The sequence below is a fragment of the Panthera tigris genome, chromosome C2 (assembly GCF_018350195.1).
Source record: "Panthera tigris isolate Pti1 chromosome C2, P.tigris_Pti1_mat1.1, whole genome shotgun sequence".
NCBI classification, from domain to species: domain Eukaryota; kingdom Metazoa; phylum Chordata; class Mammalia; order Carnivora; family Felidae; genus Panthera; species Panthera tigris.
Window position 1 is genome coordinate 89,869,225 of NC_056668.1, and position 20,666 is coordinate 89,889,890.

Sequence of the window (20,666 nt, forward strand, 5' to 3'; positions counted from 1 at the left end):
TGAGCACCAGATGTTGTATGTAAGTATCGACTCACTAAATTGTACACCTGAAACTAATATTACAGTGTTGGTTAACTAACTGAAATTTAAATACAAACTTAAGAAAAGAATAAAATGCAGTGCTGTTTTCATTTGGAACTAGAAAAATATATAATTTAGTCCAAAAAATTCCATTAAAATCTTAGTTACTGTTTTCCTTAATGCTTTATTTGATTTCTAATTACTTTTCCAAAATGTATCAAAACCAGTATCATGTATATATCTCTGAGGTCAATGTTTAAGTTGAGTTAAAATAATTTTAATGGTATCCCCAAAACTCATACCTGGAATTTTCATACATGCACATCGCCCCTCTCCCCGCACCCGCATCATATTCCAAAACTATGTTTGGACACCAACACATGTACTACAGCTGAACTAGCATCTGCTTCATAGACTGAACAAGTCAAATGTATTCATATACATCTCAAAGGAACTTAGGGCTGGCTGTAAATGCCATTGTTACTCTCCCTCTCTCTAAACTGATATTGAATATTTACCTAGGCTTAACAAATGTCCCTTCATCTCTTATAACCCTGAATCTTTCACACAGGGAAATGTGGCTGTGTTGATGTTATTAACGTACTATGAAAAGTTGTTAGTAAATGAAAATATTGTCCTGTGAAATTACACGGGGGAAAATAGCACACTAACTTGAGACATTATAGAACACGTAAAAGAGACAACTTACAAGGAAGATATGATGTTAGATATTCAAATCTACATATCCAACAAGGGTCAAATTCCATTTAATATTTTAAAGTTATAATTCCCAGTTGTTTGCACAATTCATATCATGATAAAAATACAATTCAATTTTATCTTCTTCTAAATACTTGGAGAAAGACATCTCTTAGAAATAAAGAAGGAGAAGAAAAACTTTTGATGTCCTCTTATTTCTTTGAGATATTTTTCTCCCAAATGTAGCAACCACTTATTCCCAATGCCTAAGGTTTATTTGCAGAGTTTTATCCCCAGCATGGTGATCACAAAAATCCTGGGAAACTGCCTACTTTGATTATGCTGTTTTTCAGGGGAAAAGCTTTATCTGCAGTAGGTGGATATGAATTCTGTCTCCATTCCACCTCACTACATCCAAATCATGTAAGAAGTGCTGATATTTGGAAATAAATTATTTGTAAAAAGGAATTTTTAAAAAAGATTAAGAAGCATTATAGTTCCTTTTTTCAATTTGCACTGGATAATAGAAACTACAGAACAGACATGTTTTGTTTACAGTTTTGGAATCTGGAAACCACACATCATAAAAGATTAAAATGAAAGAAGGTGGAGGGAGGAGAAAGGCAACTTCACTTTTTGCTGCTGGAGAAAGTTGTTTTGTTCTATTTTAAGAGTCATCTGGCAACTCAAACAACTGGAATATAAGCCAGCCACTTTGCTATTTGTCTCAAAAAGAACCTGACAACAAATACTGGGACTTTCTAAGGCACCTGGTCCATGATAGAATGTTTGGACTAAGTTGGGTTTATTTGCAGCTTCATAAGCAAGAGGGAGATTTGCGTAGGTCTTGCCATGAAGAAGAGATGAGTCACTCACACTCTTCTCATCCACTCTTTTTCAAGCAAGCCAAGGCAACATTCCCTTATATTTATATAAGGCCCCATTCTTTCCAAAGTGCTTTACACCTAAATATCTCATTCGATTATCTTGACAAACCTAGAGGCAAGTAGTGGGTAAATAAACCTTTTGTTAAAAAGGTAAGTGTATATAAGCCTTACTGTGTTCTAGTCCATGATGGTGATATAGGAGGATCCTGAATTTACCTCCTCCCATGGACACACTGAACCTATAGCTACATGCTAAAACAATTCCCTCTGGAAACAAAAACAAAAACAAAAACAAAAACATCTAATTGAGTGATTCCTACATATCAGGTGAATGAGAAAAAAAACCCACTTTGAAATATATAAGAAAGGCTGAGACACACTCTGACCATAAACACTACCACATCACACTAATATACAATTGGGAAAAACCTCATAACTCCCAATTTCTCCCTGAGGAGAAAAGGGTTTGGATCCAACATGAAGTGCTCTAACTTTTAAGACCTCCACCTGAGGCACAGGCACCCAAAACACCTAGCCCTAAAAGCCAATGAGACTAGGATCCATAAAACCTACAAACCTATAGCAAACAAAGAAACAGCTTTTAAGGTGCTTGAGAGGACTTGTTTTGAGCCCCCAGGGCTCACTGAAGGGGTAGCAAGCCCAAAATGCCTATATCCCAGTCATCCACTGAAAGAGGTCTATTAACTTATCTTAAAAGCAACAGCCCAAGAGTCAGGCTTCTAATTTAACACACATCTAAGGGCCAAATGCAATTCTCTGGAGATTGAGGACACTGGCAGGTACCATTTTTGCATTCTCTCTCTGCCCTGTTCCAGGTCACCAGTGTCTCCCTGAAAGGAGCTTGAGCACATGTCTGGTGCCCAGTTTTTGTGGCTGCCTCCCAGAAGAGGCACCCTTGATTGCCTGGCTCTGATGGCCAGTGGGGCTTGACTTTTCAAGTTTGATTTCCCATAGGACTGTAGCAAACAAAGCAACACTTCTTAATCAGCTATCTCCTTAGGGCTCAGTGCAAAAAAGGGCAGAGAGAAATGCCAATCTCCCAGTCTTTCTTTGAAAGAGGACTATCTGCATACTTTAAAACTGCTGCCTAAGGGGTAGGCCTCTAATACAACATGCATCTAGGGACAGACAGATCTTCCCCAAAGAACAGGGAATCCAATAGACTTGATCTTAGCATTCTTCCTGTAGCCTGACAACAGCAATATCCTCCTGGAAGGAGTTTATATACATATATGGCACCCCAGCTTTTGCAACTGCCACCCAGGGGAAATACTCCTTGATGGCCTGGCTATGGAGGCAAGTGGAGCTTGCATTCACAAGTTTCACAGGACTGTAGCCAACAAAGAAGGACTTCTTAACTGGCTATCCCTTTAGGGTTCAACACTAGGAAGACTATGGAAATGCCTGTCTCCTAGTCTTTCCTTGAAAGAGGTATATTTGCATGCTTTAAAAGGTTGCTGCCTGATGGTCTTGCTTCCAATTAGCCTGCATCTAGTTGCTGACTGAGATTCTCCCTTTTGGGACACTCACAGGTCTTGGCACATGCTCACTCAACTACTGTAAGCCAAATCACAAAGATTTAAGCAACAAGCAAGAGCTAGGACCAGGCTGAACAATGCAGTTTGCCTCCTATGTGAGACCATTCCATCAAAAATGAGAATGGCAGTTGTTTTATCTAGTGCACAGGAAGAAACATAGGGAGTGAAGAAAAGTGAAGAAACAGGGAAATATTTTCCAAATAAAGAAAAGATAAAACTCCAGGAATAGACTTTAATGAAATGGAGATATGTGATCTACCTGATAAAAAGCTCAAAATAATGGTCATAAATTTGCTCACCAAGATAAGGAGAACAATGCATAAAAAGTGAGAATTTCAATAAAGATAAATGAAATATTGAAAAAGTATAGAACAGAAATCATAGAATTGAAGAATACAATAACTGACCTGAAAAATTCAATAGAGGGGTTCAACAGCAGACTAGAATAAGCAGAAAAAAGGATTAGCAAACTCAAAGATACAAATTCCTACCATCAGGAGTATAAATAGAAAAAAAAAAAAAAGAATAAAAAAGAGTGTAGGAAGCTTAAGAGATATCATCAAACAGATCAATCCTCACATTATAGAGGTCCCAGGAGGAGAAAAGAAAGAGAAAGGGGGCAGAAAGTTTTATATATATTTTTTTAATTTGAGTATAGTTGACACACAATGCTACATTAGTTTTAGGTGTACAGCATAGTGATTCAACAACTCTATAACCTTATCCTATGCTCACAAGTGTAGCTACCATCTCTCACCATACAACACTATTGCAACATCACTGACTATATTCCCTACACTGTGACTTATTAATTCTGTAACTAGAATCCTGTATCTTCCACTCCCCTTCACCCATTTTGTCCATTATCCCAATCCCCTTCCCTCTGGCAACCAGTTTGTTCTCTGTATTTATAGGTATGATTCTGCTTTTGTTTGTTTATTCATTTGTTTTATTTTTTAGATTCCAGATATGAGTGAAATCATAAGTAGTAGAAAGCTTATTTAAAGAAAAAATGGCTGAAAACTTCCCTAGCCTATAAGATCCAAATAAGACAAATCCAAAGAGAACCACACCAAAACACATTATAATTAAATTTTCAAAAGTTACAAACAAGAAGAGAATCTTAAAAGAAACAAATGAAAAACAACTTGTTCCATATAAGAGAACCTCCATAAGACCATCAGTACATTTTTCTGTAGAAACTTGGCAGGTCCTGAAAGACTGGGATAACATATTCAAAGTGCTAAAAACAAAACAAAACAAAACAAAACAAAACAAAACAAAACAACAAAAACAAAAAAGCCAACCAAGAATACTCTGCCCAGCAAATTAGTACTTCAGAATTGGAGAGATAAAGAGTTTTTCACACAAGCAAAAGCTGAAGAAGTTCACCCCCACTAGACCAGTTTTACAAGAAATGTTGAAAGGAACTCTTTAATCTGAAACAAAAGGATGATAATTAGTAATAGTAAAACATGAAAGGCTACATTTCACCAATAAAGATAAATATGTAGTTAAATCCAGAATACTCTAATTTTTAATGGTGGTGGGTAAATCACATAAATCAAGTATGAACCAAAAGACAAAAATATTAAAAATAACTACATTAAGTTTTTAATGTATATACAAGGTAAAGATGAAATTGGGCATCAAAAACATAATATGTAAGGGGTGTGGAAGTTAAAAGTATCAAGCTTTAGTATGCATTTGAATTTAAGTTGTATTCAGGTTAAAATAGATTACTATAAATATAAGATGCTTTATATACATTTCATGGTAACAACAAAGGAAAAACCTATAAGAGATACACAAAATTAAAGATAGCAACTGAAGCATACCACTAGAGAAAATCATTAAATCATAAAGGAAGAAAGCAAAAGAAAAAGAAACAAAAGAACTATAAAACAACCAGAAAATAATTAACAAAATGGCAATAATAAGTCTATGCCTATCAATAAGTACTTTAAATGTAAATTGACTAGGGACACCTGGGTGGCTCAGTCATTTAAGTGTCTGACTCTTGGTTTCAGCTCATGTCATGGTCTCCTGGTTCCTGAAACTGGCTCTTCCCTGACAGTGTAGAGCTTGCTTAGTCTTCTTTCTCTCCTTTCTCTTTACCCCTTCCTCTCTCTCTCTCTCTCTCTCTCTCTCTCTCTCTCTCTCTCTCTCTCAAGATAAATAAGTAAACATTTAAAGACATAAATGTAAATGGACTAAATTCTCCAATGAAAAGACATACAGTGGCTTAATGGGTAAAAACACAAGACCCAGCTCTCTGTTGCTCACAAGACATTCACTTCAGCTTTAGGAACACAACCAGCCTGTAAATGAGTGAAGAGAAAATAATAAGTTTCATGTAAATGGAAACCCAAAGAAAGCAGAGGCAGCTTAACTTATATAAAAATAGAGATGGTAACAGGAGACAAAGAAAGTCATTATATAATGATAAAGGAGTCAATCCAACAAGAGGATATAAAATTTGTAAATATTTATGCATTCAACACTGGAGCATCTAAATATATAAAGCAGGGGCACCTGGGTGGCTCACTTGGTTAATCGTCTTACTCTTGATTTTGGCTCAGATCATGATCCCAGAGTCATGGGATTGAGTCCTACATTGGGCTCTGCACTGAGCATGGAACCTGCTTGGGATTCTCTCTCTTATTCTCTTTCTCTTTCTCTTTCTCTTTCTCTCTCTCTCTCTCTCTCTCTCTCTCTCCCCCTCTCCCCTGCTTACATGCTTTCTCTCTCTCTCAAATAATAAAATAAAATAAAATAAAATAAAATAAAATAAAATAAAGCAAATATTAACAGACCTGAAGAGAGAAAATAGATAGCAGCAATACAGTAACAGTAGGGGGTTTTAATATCCCTTTCAACAATGGATAGCTCAGCCAGACATAAAATCCCTAATGAAACATTGGACTTAAACTAGACATTTGACCAGATGGACCTCACAGATATTTACAGAACATTCCATCCAATAGTAGCAGAATATATATTCTTCTCAAGACATATGAAACATTAGCCACCAAAAAAGTCTTAATTTAAGAAGATCAAAGTCATATCCAGCATCTTTTCTGATCACAATTGTATGAAACTAGAAATCAATGTCAAGATGAAAACTAAAATTCACAAATATGTTGAGATTTGGGGTGGCAAATTATCTCATTGGCTCAGGTGGCTGAAGTGCATGACATTGACAATTGCATGATCCTTGAAAGCAAGAGCTGTATGGGGCCCTGAATGGCTGCAAGGGCTATTGGGCTTCTCAAAGGCAAGGGAACAGGGCATATGGTGGTGGTAGCCAGAGCCGGTGGTGTGCACATATGTGGCTATGGAGCTGGCTGCAGGTGCCTGCATAGTGGCAGGGGCCAGCTGCAGGCATACACACACATTGGCAAGGGTGCTGGCCAGCAGCAGGGCCTGAGGCCAACTTTGGGTACATGAGCAGCTGCAGGACCTGGGAAATCAATGTGTACCCAGGTGGCTGCAGGGGCTAGTTGCAGGCCAATGCACTTTGGAGGCTCTGGTAACAGGAGTCAGTGTCAGCAGCACTCAGGTGTGTACTACAAGGGCTATTTGCAAGTGCCTGCAGCAGTAGAGGCCTGTGACAGGGGTCAGGACTGGCTTCAGATACAGAAGCAACTATGGAGGGTTTGGCTGTCGGTGTGTACTCATGTGGCTGCAGAGGCTAGCCATAGGTGCACACACAGTAATGGCTGGTCATACAAATTGGAACCAGCTGTGTGCACATGCATAACTACAGAGGGACTAGTTGCTGGTACACAGAGGTGCAGGCCAGTGATAGGAGTAGGGTCAGGTCCTTTGTGTAGCTATAAAAGGTTAGGGCATCTGGTCATTCATTCTGCTCTATTTTGCTTGCAATGAGAACTCTTTCTGGCTAGGCAGTTCTCTCTTGGCACTGAGCAGTGCTGACCTAGGCCACAGGATGTTGCAGGCAAAATGAAGTTGTTCTTCCTACTCTTTTTGTGTGGTTATTCACAGGTTATTTTGCTCTGCTATTTTGTTGAAACTCCTTAGGTGGGCTCCTGAGATCTCCCAGAGCTATTTTCATTCTTGGACAGCTGTCTAATTTTTCTTTGTGGGAAGATGGGTGCTTGGATCTCCTGGTCTGCCATCTTGGTGACAACACACCCCTGAGCTATCTGAAATGCTATTTAATAACTTTACAATCACACAATCTTCTTAAGACCCTTATGTCCTTCTTTCTCAACTCTTCCCAGACCACCCTACCCCTGAGCAAAGGATAAGGAAAGAATGCATTGGAACAACAACAAAGTTGTTTTATAGTAGTAAAAGTCTTTAAAAAAATAAAGGATTATTATATAGAAAAATTAATTAATGAACCCACATTGCAAAGACCTTCTTCTCTCAGTAGGTAATATTGCTATTTCTAGAGTTATTGTTTTCATTGGTATCAGGCAAAATTAAATTATTGAAAGATAATTACTAATACAGCCTTCTTCTAGATTTTAAGGGTAATAAAGGCAAATCATATTTTGCCATATAAAAGTTTCTCTCTTCAACCTAAAATAATTTTAGGTCTTTAAAGGTTTAGAAGACTGTTTTTAGAAATTTTAGAGGAAAATAAACATATAAACACACACACATGTAATTTTGGGTTAAACTTTGTAATAATATGTTGCTTTATTGCCTTGCAGAGAGGTATTTTTATACTGATTTTAGCAAAAATCTTTCCGTTATTCACCTGTCTAAAGGGAAAAAAAGATATTTATTTACAAAAGTGAAAATATTTTATTTACAAAACTGAAAATATTCCTATCTACGGTAGGAATATTCCCCCCCTCAATTATTTTATCTCATTGACAAAGATGATGACTGTATTTGTAATGATTGCTTTGAATGAATTTATTTAATTTATTAACATTGGAAAAAAATAGATTTATTAAAGCAATACCAATACCATAGTTCCATAATGTATTTTTTTTTAGTTACAGGTAGAGATGTTCAGTAAATATGTTATTTGTTCTATGTTTATAATTCCAAATTACAACAACCATGGTTTATGCCTTATACTTAAGCTGTAAGTTCAACTATCATTGTAGGATTGTTTTTATGTCCTTGGTCAGGGTTAGGGTGCAATATAGACCCACTCTAGAAGGTTGTGCTGTGAGATAATTATAACACCTATTTTATAGGTTAGTGTGAGAAAGAAATTGAGAGACTGAGTTGCTATGGCATGGTGTGATATAATATGACAAATAGTAGATGAATTATGAACCATCTCACTAGTATATATTGAGTTTTTTATTGCGTGATCATCGCTGTGCTACTGGGAGAAAAGAGAAATATAAGACTTACTTTCCTGATAGAGACAAGTTATATCACTTTCACAAAATTGGAAAAGAAGTTAACAGTAGAAAATTTAGTAAACATGAATCTTTTGTTTCCTAGAAAGCACCATTTTCTATTCCACTTTAAACCATACCATGGGATTCTGCCACATGTACATATTTTGGGCTCAAGATACTCGAGTGTAAAAGGGGCTAGATATTCCAGAAGAAAGTAATAAAATGAGCAAAAACCTTGAGACAGAAAGAAACACAGATTTTTAGAAAAACTTGAAGAGACCAGTGTAACTGCAGTAGAGTTCTTGGTTAGTGGAAGTAAGTTTGCACGTGGGGTATAGGGCAAGGAGTCAGAAAACCCTAAAACTCAACTAAGGTATATGGCCATGATTCAGTGATCTATAGGGAGTCCTTCTCCATTCCCTTAATGCTCAAACCAGAGGCATTGTCTAATAAATTATGGTCTGGTGAAAGTCCTCATAACATGATTTTGTGGTGCATGGTGCTATTATGTTCATCCTGAAGTGACCTGACTCTGATTTATGCCACTTTATAGTAGAAAACCCCCAACTTAGCAACAGACACTCTGTGAATAACAAACCTCGGACAGCCAGCTATGGACAAGGAGATTCAGAAATCTCCCTGGAGGTGAGCAGAGCAAGAAACAGCCTTTCAGTCCTCAGGATTACTTTCCAAAACTGATGCCAGCAGAAGAAAGACAGCAAGGATGTACTCCTGACATACCCAGACAATTTTGCCAGCAAAAGGAGAAATTAAATGGTGCTACATGATATTGGCACAATCTATGGATACCCCTAACATGCTAAAATTCAGTTTTAAGATTCTTATTACCTGTCATCTGAAATACTCCACAAACTCCCTAGTTTATCTATATGTCTGCCTCTAATCCAAGTCTCCCCATGATAGAGAGAGCTATGCATCTCTTTATTCAAAATATATTCTTATGCACCCCCAAACAGACCTGCTGTTTTCCTTTCTACTGTTTTCTTTAGCTAGGAAAGTTGGTGGTATGTGACCCTCGACTCAAAAACCTATGATCTGCCAAGTCTATTTATAGAAAACAATTACTTGAAAATAAAACTGTCTTAGAAAATCAAGGACTTCTATATATTGCCCACAACTATCAAAGTATATCACTTCAGACCAAACTCACAACACAGAAACCAGTGCACAAAACTTCCATGCCACAACTGTTCCCTTGGTGCTAACAGAGACAGTCCTGTTAAGAGTTGACATGTGATAGTCAACACTCAGTCACCTTTGAAGGGAGCTCCAGTTGTTGAAGGTTGGTTTTAGGGGTGCTTTCTGTGGAGAGGTTTTGATAAGATGTTTAGGAGGTCTGGGGGCCCCTGGGTGGCTCAGTTGGTTAAGCATCTGACTCTGGCTCACGTCATGATCACAGTTGGTGAGTTCAAGCTCCACATCGGGCTCTGTGCTGACAGCTCAGAGCCTGGAGCCTGCTTTGAATTCTGTGTCTCCCTCTCTCTCTCTTTGCCCCTCTCCCACTCACACTCTGTGTCTCTCTGTCTCTCAAAAAATAAACATTACAAAAAAATTTTTTAAAGGATGTTTAGGAGGTCAGGCAAAGACCTGTGTTTACTGTTCCGTACACATACTCATGAAGTTCAATAGTAGTAGGAGAGAGGGATAGGAAAGTTGCTGTGGCATTCCTAATGTTTCAAAATTCCACCCTTTCCTCCTTAAGATTTCAAAGACATTAAAATAGTTTGATGAAGTGAGGTCATCTCAAATGAAGTTACCTGGTAGCAAAGGATTTCAAAAATCATTGAAGAATTCCAAAAGCTACTGGGAGGGAAATTCATTTTAAGGAGGAGAAGGATTTTAACCAGGGAAAATATATGGTATATTTGGTTCCTAAAACTTGAGGCTATTATTAGGAACTCCCTGTGACAGATCCTGTCTGGATCATGGGCCTTGGACAGAGAAAGTATGTGTGAACTTAAAGACCTATGATAAGCAAACAGTGGTAAAACTTGGGAACCCAGCATCATGCAGTGGGATGCCCGTAGATACATACTGCTGGAGGAGAGAGAATCCTTTTCTCTCCAGTACCCTGAGAAACTGCTGTTTCAGTCATCACCTTGCCCCCTACAACTACTAAGGGCTGAGCATGAATTCTGGGACATCTAGTTTGAGGGCTGGCCTGTGCTTTCACTACAGACTGTCTGCACCTGAAGGTCATGCAAAACTCTTTGCATCCCTGGGGACAATGAGGGCAAATTGATGGACTATGGCATAAAGAGAAGGTGGCATAAACAGGGTATGTCTCCACAGTAATTTAATTTGATTATTAAATAGATGGGCAATTTTTTTTTTTTTTGACACACACTAACCACCTGCAAATGCCAGGACATTAAAGAACTAGGAAGACAACCCCTGCTAGCAAGGAAGTAATTGGCTAGGAATACAAACTCCCTAATTCTAATTTTTTTTAATGTTTACTTATTTTTGAGAGAGATTGAGACAGAGTGTGAGCAGGGGAGGGGCAGAAAGAGAGGGAGACACAGAATCTGAAGCAGTCTCCAAGGCTCTGAGCTATCAGCACAGAGCCCGATGTGGGGCTCAAACCCACGGGCTGGGGGATTATGACCTGAGCCGAAGTCAGATGCTTAAGCAAGTGAGCCACCTGGGTGTCCCACAAACTCCCTAATTCTAATCCTCCTTTCCAGCCTTTGCTCCTGCTGTAAGCCTTATCTCCTCTCTAGGTTCTTAACCTAAACTCTGACCGCACCACCCAGAATTTGCCATGAGCCATACTTGGGGTTCCCTCAGAAATAGACTGTGAGACAAAACCTGAGTGCAAGTGGTTCATTGACATGTGAGGTAGCAGAATGAGAGGCAAGACAGAGAAGACAGCCAATAGAAGGCATTTTATTAAGTCAGCAGTCACCCTGTGTGATTGGAATGTAATCCCACCGGGGAAAACCCGAAGGCCAGAATAAAATGGGTTCCTCAGAATTTTCTAAGGTTGCTTCATGGAGGTATTAAATCTTTAACTCTTCTGGACTCTTGTACACTGGCAGCTCTCCCTGGCAAACTTCAGGCAGAGATGGAAATGTGTTGCTAAAATAGACCACTTCCTTTCTTTGCCTAGACCACAGAAGTATCTGAAAAAGTTTTTTTCCCCCCAATGGTAAAATATCTTTCCTTTTTTAGTGAATGTCATCACTCATCTGTTATTAAATTGTAGCAGTAAAAATAAATTTACAGATTAATTTGGAAATGATCAAGTCTGTTTGCTGGGAGCTTTGGTAATTCTTTTTTAGTACATGTAGTCACAATTTTGACTTTGTAATACAGTTGTATCTTCTGCTAGCATGTTGTTGTTAGAGGAAAAAACCCAGTTAGTATTTCTTAGCACATTGGAGAAAGACACTTTAAGATACCAACTGTTCTATCATGTTTATTAGTTATTTGCATTGAACTACATATATGCTCATTGACAAATTAAAAATTAAGCATCTTTATTATATTTCACTAACTTCAGCCCAATGTCAACAATAGTAATAACTGCAATAGCAACTAAACATTTATGAGCTTTTGCCATATGCCAGGCATTTTTCTAAATTTTTTCCCATGAGTTAATCCATTCAGTTCTTACAATAGTCTTATTTTATTTTGCAGATGAGAAAACAGAAGTACTGCTCGGTGAAGTAACTCTCCCAGAGCCACTTAGGTAGTACATGCTATTCTGAGATTTAAGGCCAGGCATTCTGGCTGCAGAATCTGGACTCTTATACTAAATTGCATCTTCTTCTTTCCTTTCCAGTCCCTCTCCTAATTTTAACAAATCAGGAATGGCCACAGAGACAACATTTACCAAATCTGCATGTATGATTCTAAAGAATAATTAAGGGCTAATTACACCTATCAGGCACATTTACTATCAAGATGGCAAGTGGTCCTATCAGGAATTATAATTTTTATACAGAAACTAGAAAAATGAATGTAGAGATTCATGAAGCAAAGAAATTCTCCGAAATGCCGAGTAAATCAAGTATTTTTATCATTTTTCTTACAATAAACATCATTGATTAAATCTAAAATACACCTGGAAAAGTGGAGGTAATCAAGTGGGAGGGTCAGCTGGTCTGCATAATGATTGATATTTATCTATCTTAGGATAGATATCTTAGGAGGCCATAGACTATTATTACTCCAAGTTTAAGTTCTTTGAACAAGGTTCAGGGAAAATACTTAAAAACTAATATGAATACTTGCCAAATGGTTATCAGTGATCACTCATCCATCAATATCCATATTGCTTAAGGGAATTTCTAATATAAAATACATATTTAGAGGGCACTGGCTATATGTCAGAGACTGTGTTAGGTACTGGGAATTTCCAGGCTGTTTATATGAGAGGAAACAGATATTGACTATAATTATTAAATGGTTAAATGAGGGTGATGTGAAAGGATATATGCGAAGGATATATGCGATGTGAAAGGAGTCCTGCATCTGAGAGGATTAGGAAAGGCTTCCTTGGAAAAACTTCTGTGGGGAAATCACTGTGTTAGGCTATCTATCACACAAGAAAAAAATCAGAAACAGATTTGGTACAAAGCACATCATTTTACATGAGTGTACCTAAGGTTGCTTAGTTGGACTTATACATCTTTAGACAACAAAATTAAAATGTTAAAAATGTGTGTTATTATTTATCTTACATGTGTTTCATGACAGTATCTTCTAAAGGAAAAGGTGTATCTTTGAGTAGACATAGTTCCCCCTAACTGCCCTCATATCACAACCAGAACAGAAATCAAGTTCTCTGTTGTTGCAGAAACCACTATAGCTTTGATGTGGCACAAAGAAGGTAGAGGTTGTTTATTTTTAAAAGGGTAATTGTGCATTTATTCAATCATATACTTGGTAAATTATCCAGAGTAATTAATCATAGAGAGAAAAATTAGAGAGTTGATTAAGCAGAGTTTGTAATAATGCTGGAGAAAACACATCAAATATACATAATGCAATGAAACAGAAGAGGCCAGTGATTTCCTATTTATAGTGTTTTTAGAGACTGCATTTTCAGACCATGAGGCTGGATTTCTGTACATGCAAAATAATGTGGTTTTCGTTTGCTCTTTAAGAATTTGATAGAACAGTGCTTTATTAAAGCATAAAGATAACATTTATTTTTAACACCCAGTCATAAAACAAAGTATATTTTGGTTATAATGGATTCAAGCACATACGAAGTCAATTATTTAGTTATCTGACATATAAAGTCAAATTATTTAGTCAATCATGTAGATCAATATTAGCATTTTGATATAAATTGTTAATGTAATTATTTCCTTCCTTATGTCCCCATTGAAAAACCAACAAAAAATAAAGTTCTCTTCTACTATAAGTTTGAACATCTGATAAAATTTTGTTTCTCTAAAAATATTTTCAGAATATTGTTCCATTTTTTACAAAAATACTAATATAGAAAAGTGATGACATCATGTTTCTATATTATGGATGCAGTAAAGGCAATGGTGGTGGGTAGAGATATGAGAATGAAAATAAATAAACAGATTGTTCTCTTGAACTTGCTACTTCTCTCTAGAGATACTTTCATAATGGCCAAACTATATGTGACCCTTACTGTAGGCAATTATACTGTTAATGCAGTTCTTTTCTGGCTGTAAATGCACTAAATGTTTTTTTAGACTGCATCCTACAGAGAGTTGAAAATTTAAAAATAGTAAAAGAAACACAATGGCTTTAGATTCTTTGATGTGTGATTATATTCATGACAAGTTTCTTATATCAACCAACCTTCTCTAAACTAGATGCTACTGCTCACTTGAATGCAAAAATATATATGCAGATAAGGAAGCACACAAACACACACACTATCCAGCTCTAGATTTTTCATGAGTTCTCTTTTCTTCTTTGCATGTTGCTGATGCAGAGGACTGTTACAGCTTCTTCCTTCTCAAACATCCCAGGATGTCCCACAGAATAACACAGACCAAAGAATTCAGATTTTTTTTAAACATTATCATTCACCAGTTAATCAGTACAACATGATCCTTAATGTTATAATCAATTTTAGAACACTTAATCTTAGAGATATTTATTTTGAAGAAGTACTTGTAAAGCACCTACAATTCAAGATTCCTGGGATAAATGCTAAAAATGTGAAGCAGTTCTCACAATTAAGGGGCTTATAGGTTGGAATCCAAGATATTAGCAAAGGAAAACAAAGAATGTATGAAATGGTGCATCCAAAGGATCAAATTAGTAAGAAAACAGTGGTCACTATGGACAGCAATAGTCCCAGAATACTTCTTATATAAGGATTTTACTTCTGTTGGACTATAAAAAAGGATAGTCTAAGGAGGTGGTAAGAGTTGAGGGCAGTCCTTTCAGAAAGATGGACAGGCATTTTTTTTAATGTTTACTTACTTTTGAGAGAGAGAGCATGAGCCAGGGAGGGGCAGAGAGAGAGAGAGAGGGGACAGAGGATCCGAAGCAGGCTCTGGACTGACAGCAGTAAGCTGGATGTGGGGCTTGAACTCACTAACCATGAGATCATGACCTGAGCCAAAGTTGGACACTTAAATGATTGACCCACCCAGGTACCCTGAGCAGGCAGGTTTAAGTTCAGATTCCAACCACTGGGTAAATCAGTTTTGAGTGGAAGAAGGATTTTTTTAAAGGAGAAAAGAAAGATGAAGTTAGAGAAGTAAACTATATTGTGAGAGATCTCTTTCCTTGTCAACAAGTTCCTTATTAAATGAGAAAATATTCCATTTAAATTGAGAGGTCTTAACAAAAAAAATTTTAGAAGAACACTATGTAATTATTATAAATTAACTTAGAAAAAGACATGCTATTCTATGTAATGGGCCAAAGAAAGTCTGATCTGGAAGAGTAAAGGTAAGGTTTTCATTCCTGCATTTCATTTGGTAATTGGTAATTTGTGTGTCCATATCACCATTATCAAAAATTATAATGTCTGAATGCATGTTGCTGAAAACACAACAGCTTACAGTTTAGAATGTATATTTAGATATAGTTCCACTTCTGTGGCCCTTGGTTTCCTTATTTGTAAAACCTACTTTCTAAAAAAATTTTTTTTAGATTTATTTATTTTTGAAAGAGAGGGAGCACAAGCAGGGGAGGGGCAGAGAGAGAGGGAGACACAGAATCCAAAGCAGGCTCCAGGCTCTGAGCTGTCAGCACAGAACCCGATGCGTGGGGCTCAAACTCACAAACCAGGAGATCATGACCGGAGCCGAAGTGGGACGCTTGACTGACGGAGCCACCCAGGCGCCCCAAAACCTTACTTTCTAAAACCCCATCACAACATTCTCTTGAATTTTTAACATGTGGTTGGTTATTAAGGGGTATTGAGAATGTTGAGGGACTCAATCTAATAACAAAAGTTGGGGGCTGGCTTAATGTGACACTTTTTTTTGGACCCTGAACTGGATTTTACCAATTGCCATATTTTGCTATGACAAACTCCATGTTTTGTAGGCAACTCATTTCTATGGATTCTGTGCACTGAGAAGTCTCTTCTACAAGTGGGAGGATTGTAGAAAGACCAAGGCTTAGCAGAGCCTGACCCTAATTGCTGACTGAAAAGTAGAGAGAGATATCTTTGCACAGGCTTCAGGAATCCTGCTTTCTTTGCTTTTTGCAATTTGTGTGATCCCAATATTTTTAGTTTCTCAGAGAAAATAGGAATATTCTACTATCCACTGTATACAAAGTGTCTTCTCACTCTTTGAAAAAGAAAAACTAGTCCAATAAATAGGTGATATGGTAAATTTATGGTTTTCACACATTCCAAAGAAGAATATAGGAAGGAGCAAGTATTCATTGAAAATCTACTATGTGCCAGACCTTTCATTAGAACTGTGGGGGTGCCTGGGTGGCTCAGTTGGTTAAGCTTCTGATTGTTGATTTCAGCTCAAGTCACTATCTCACAGTTCGTGGGATGGAGCCCTGCCCAGGCTCTGTGCTGACAGAAAGGAGCCTACTTCAGATTCTCTCTCCCTCTCTCTCTGCACCTCCCCTGCTCATGATACATCTCTCTTTCTCTCCCTCTCTCAAAATACATGATTTTATTTGATCCTACTAACAAACCTGTCAGATTTCATTGAATCCTACCATCAAATTCTGCCAACAGACATTAAGCAATGATGACAATAATAGGAACAAGGTAGATTGGAGCAAGGTTGTGAAGCATCTAGTCAGTTACTGTAAGGAATTTGGACTCTGTATTGCAGAGCAGAATATCTCAGTATCTGGTCCCTGTTCTATCTGCATCAGAAGTGCTGGTGAAACATTTTAAAATAAAAATTCTCAAACATGACCCCACCCCATCACACATGTGAGCATGGCGGGCACACACACACACACACACACACACACACACACTTTCCTCAGTCAAATCGCATAGAGACTCAGAAATTCACCATTGTAAAGTAACCACTCCTGGGGTACCTGGGTGGCTTAGTGAGTTAAATGATTGACTTCAGCTCAGGTCATGATCTCCAGGTTCTTTTATTTTTTAATGTTTATTTTATTTTTGAGAGTGAGAGAGAGCAAGGAGGGGAGGGGCAGAGAGCCAGTGAGACAGAGGATCTGAAGCAGGCTCTGTGCTAACAGCAGAGAACCCCATGCGGGGCTCCAACCTGAAAACGGTGAGATCATGACCTGAGCCAAAGTTGGATGCTCCACCAACTGAGCCACCCAGGTGCCACATGATCTCTGGGTTCTTGAGTCCAGGCCCCACATCAGACTCTTTGTTGTCAGCTTGGAGCCCACTTTGGATCGTCTGTCCCCCTCTCTCTGCCCCTCTCCCATTCATGCACACACACACACACACTTTCTCTCTCTCTCTCCCTCTCTCAAAAAATAAATAAATAAGCATTAAAAAATGTTTTAAAAAATAAATAAAATAAGCACCCCTGATGATTCTCAGGTGGTAGATGGATCAGACTTTGAGAATCAGCACAAAAGGTTCTAATAAAGGAGGTTTGTGTGGGGAACGGCCATAATAAGATTTATATATTTCTATAAGTATATATTTCATAATGTTATCAACCTTTTGTATGTATTTAAAATTTAAGTATGAATAAGATGTCATAATTGTTTTATGGCAAAGTACATACATAAATAAGGGAATGCATAAGAAGACATTCAGCCTGAGAACAAAGCAATTATGGCAATACCAAAAAGTTTATCAACACATTCAGGTAATTTTTAACAATGGAAAAATGTATCATGTAATAAAAATATAGGTCTCTTCACTTAAAATGACAATTACTTATTGGAAAACAGGATCAGAAAAGGCTACACTTATTGTGCCTGTTTTATTTTCCATTTCATATATGATAAGTTACTAACAATATATCATTTTTAAAGGGGACAGGGTATCCAGTACCCCCCATTCAACTTATTTAGAAGATTGGGGATACAAACTGGGTCATGCTGTAATGAACTATCTCATATATTTAGGCAGATTAAAAAGTGCCTGGGTTTTATTATCTCAGATCTGTATTTGCCATTCATGTAATAAACAAGAGAGTTTTATTTTTTCTCATTTCTTAATGGAAAAAATTAATTGCTGGGCAATATACCCTTGTGAAATACATAATTTATATATACATTTATAAGTAACAAAACTAATCCCCAAAGGTCAAACATTTTACATAAATTCATGGAGGAGCAAATGATGAAAGAAATCTTGGCTGTCTGATCTTATCACCTCAATTTGCAGATAAGGAAATAGGGGCTGAAAATTGAAATGATTTGCCTAATATCACACAGCTGTTTTGAGGCAAAACTAAAACTGGGATTAGGATCTTACAACTCTTAATGTATTGGATTTTACACAGTAAAATGCTAGAAATAGAACACAAATTGTGCATGTGTGTATGTGTGTGTGTGTGTGAGAGAGAGAGAGAGAGAGACAGAGACAGAGAGACAGAGAAAGAGAGAGTAAAATATAAGATGGGAAATTTGGTAAACACACCATATACACTAAAAGTACACAAATGGTAGTGGACATGAAATTTGGCCTGTGTGTTATCATGGCATATCCATTAAGGCATTTAAATAGTCTCCCAGTTCTGTTCTCTCCCAATTCCTCTGGAAGTAACTCAGTATTCTTCAGGGACCCACATCTATCTTCCAGGTATGTTCTCCTATCTAGTTACCCTACCTCCCATCCTACTTCTTGTCCTATTCTAATTTATCCTCAGTTTTTCCATGTCTTCAGGTCATTTTTGATCTATCACATTCTGAAAAACTGTATTAAAATTCTATATTATGATTGTGGGTGTATTGATTCATTCGTAAAGTTTTATTTTATTCCCCCAATTTTTATTTTGTATATGTGTGTTGGTTGGTGCCCATATCCAAAATTGCTATATCTTCCTGATTAATTATTCCTTTTAACCTTATGGTATTATCCCCTAGGTAGATAATCCTCTAAATTTGAGCTTTGCCTTAATGTCTATTTTGTCTAATGTTGATGATCCTACATTGGTTTTCTTTGTTTAGTAGTTGTCTGATATACCTTCTTTTTTATTTCTTTTCTTTCAGGTTTTTGTTCTCATAAGATTTGGTATTACTTGAAATTAGTACATGCTGCACTTCTTTTTTTTTGTTGTTGTTCATCACCCACCCTCCCCTCCCTCCCACCCCCCATCAACCCTCAGTTTGTTCTCAGTTTTTAAGAGTCTCTTATGCTTTGGCTCTCTCCCACTCTAACCTCCTTTTATTTTTTTTCCTTCCCCTCCCCCATGGGTCACTGTTAAGTTTCTCAGGATCCACCTAGAGACATACTGCACTTCTTAAAATTCAAAAATCCAGCCTGACAAATTGTCCTTCAACTGATTTAGCCTATTTATACTTACTAAAACTACAGATATATTTGCATTTGTTCTATTATTTCCTATTGTGTTTTCTAGACAATGAACTCTCTCTTTGCTTCCTTTTCCTCTTTTTTGAAGCCCATCTTAGTCCTTTTTCTCTTTTTTGAAGGCCATCTTTGTTCTCTTTTTCATCCCCTCTTTCTCTATTAAAACCTGGCTTCCCATGGCACTCCCAAACAGCCAGCATCCTAGAGGCCTAAGAAACTGTAGGCTTCAGGCTCACTTTGAGCCACTCTCCCTCTCACTTTTACTTCCCAGGACATTCTAAGGTCTTTCCTGCCTTTAAGAATTTCCATATACTTTTCCCACCAATGGCAGGGCTCTACTTACGATTTTTTTCAGAGCTGACTCCTTTGCATCCTTTAATCACAGCTGAATTCTAAGCTTCTTTGTCAAGCTTCCATGTGGACTTCAGGGAAGTAGGATCCTCTCTACCTCCTTGGCATTTTTCTCCCTTAGAGCTCTATGTTTATTACTTTCATAGAGCTTTTATTAGTATATGTTTATATTTGCTTGTTTGTTTTCTTGTCACCCTCTATTATTTTTTCTACTCCACTATCTTAGCTCACCATTTATTAAATATAAGTTCTTTGAAGTCAGCTAGCTGTGTACTTAATACTCAGTACCTACCACAGGTCATTCTTCATAATAGGTGTTAAATGAACATATTTTTTAATGTTTATTTATTTTTGAGAGAGAGAGACAGAGACAGAGACAGAGACAGAGCATGAGTGGGGAAGTGTCAGAGAGAGAGGGAGACACAGAATCTGAAGCAGGCTCCAGGCTCTGAACTGTCAGCACAGAGCCTGATGCAGGGCCGGAACTCACTATCTGTGAGATCGTGACCTGAGCTAAAGTTGGATGCTTAACTGACTAAGTCACCCAGGTGCCCCTAACATCTCTTGAAAAAATAATTTGTAAAGATAGTCACATCTATATTTTTAAATATTTGAGTGTCTGTCATATGCTCATTTATTGAATGTTTGAACTCCTCAACATTCCTTGATCGATTATTACCAGATTGCAAAGGCTTTGGGAAACTACATAAAAGCATCTAGTAAGAGTATTTGTGATGTCTATGCAAAATAAAACTCAAAGTATATTATAGTGATAATTTTGGCACTTACATATATTTACCAGTTAGAGGTAGCTCAAGGAATGAACGTGAGGTTTTGATGACACTACTATGGCATTAGGCATTTTAAACATCACCTAAAGAGAGTCCACACAATA

General features: G+C 37.3%; 1 protein-coding gene across 18 annotated transcripts in view; it reads right to left on the reverse strand.

Moving 5' to 3' along the window:
- Nucleotides 1-20,666, reverse strand: part of NAALADL2 (N-acetylated alpha-linked acidic dipeptidase like 2) — a 1,331,477-nt gene that overhangs the window by 61,639 nt on the left and 1,249,172 nt on the right. The gene's annotated exons all lie outside the window — the stretch shown is intronic.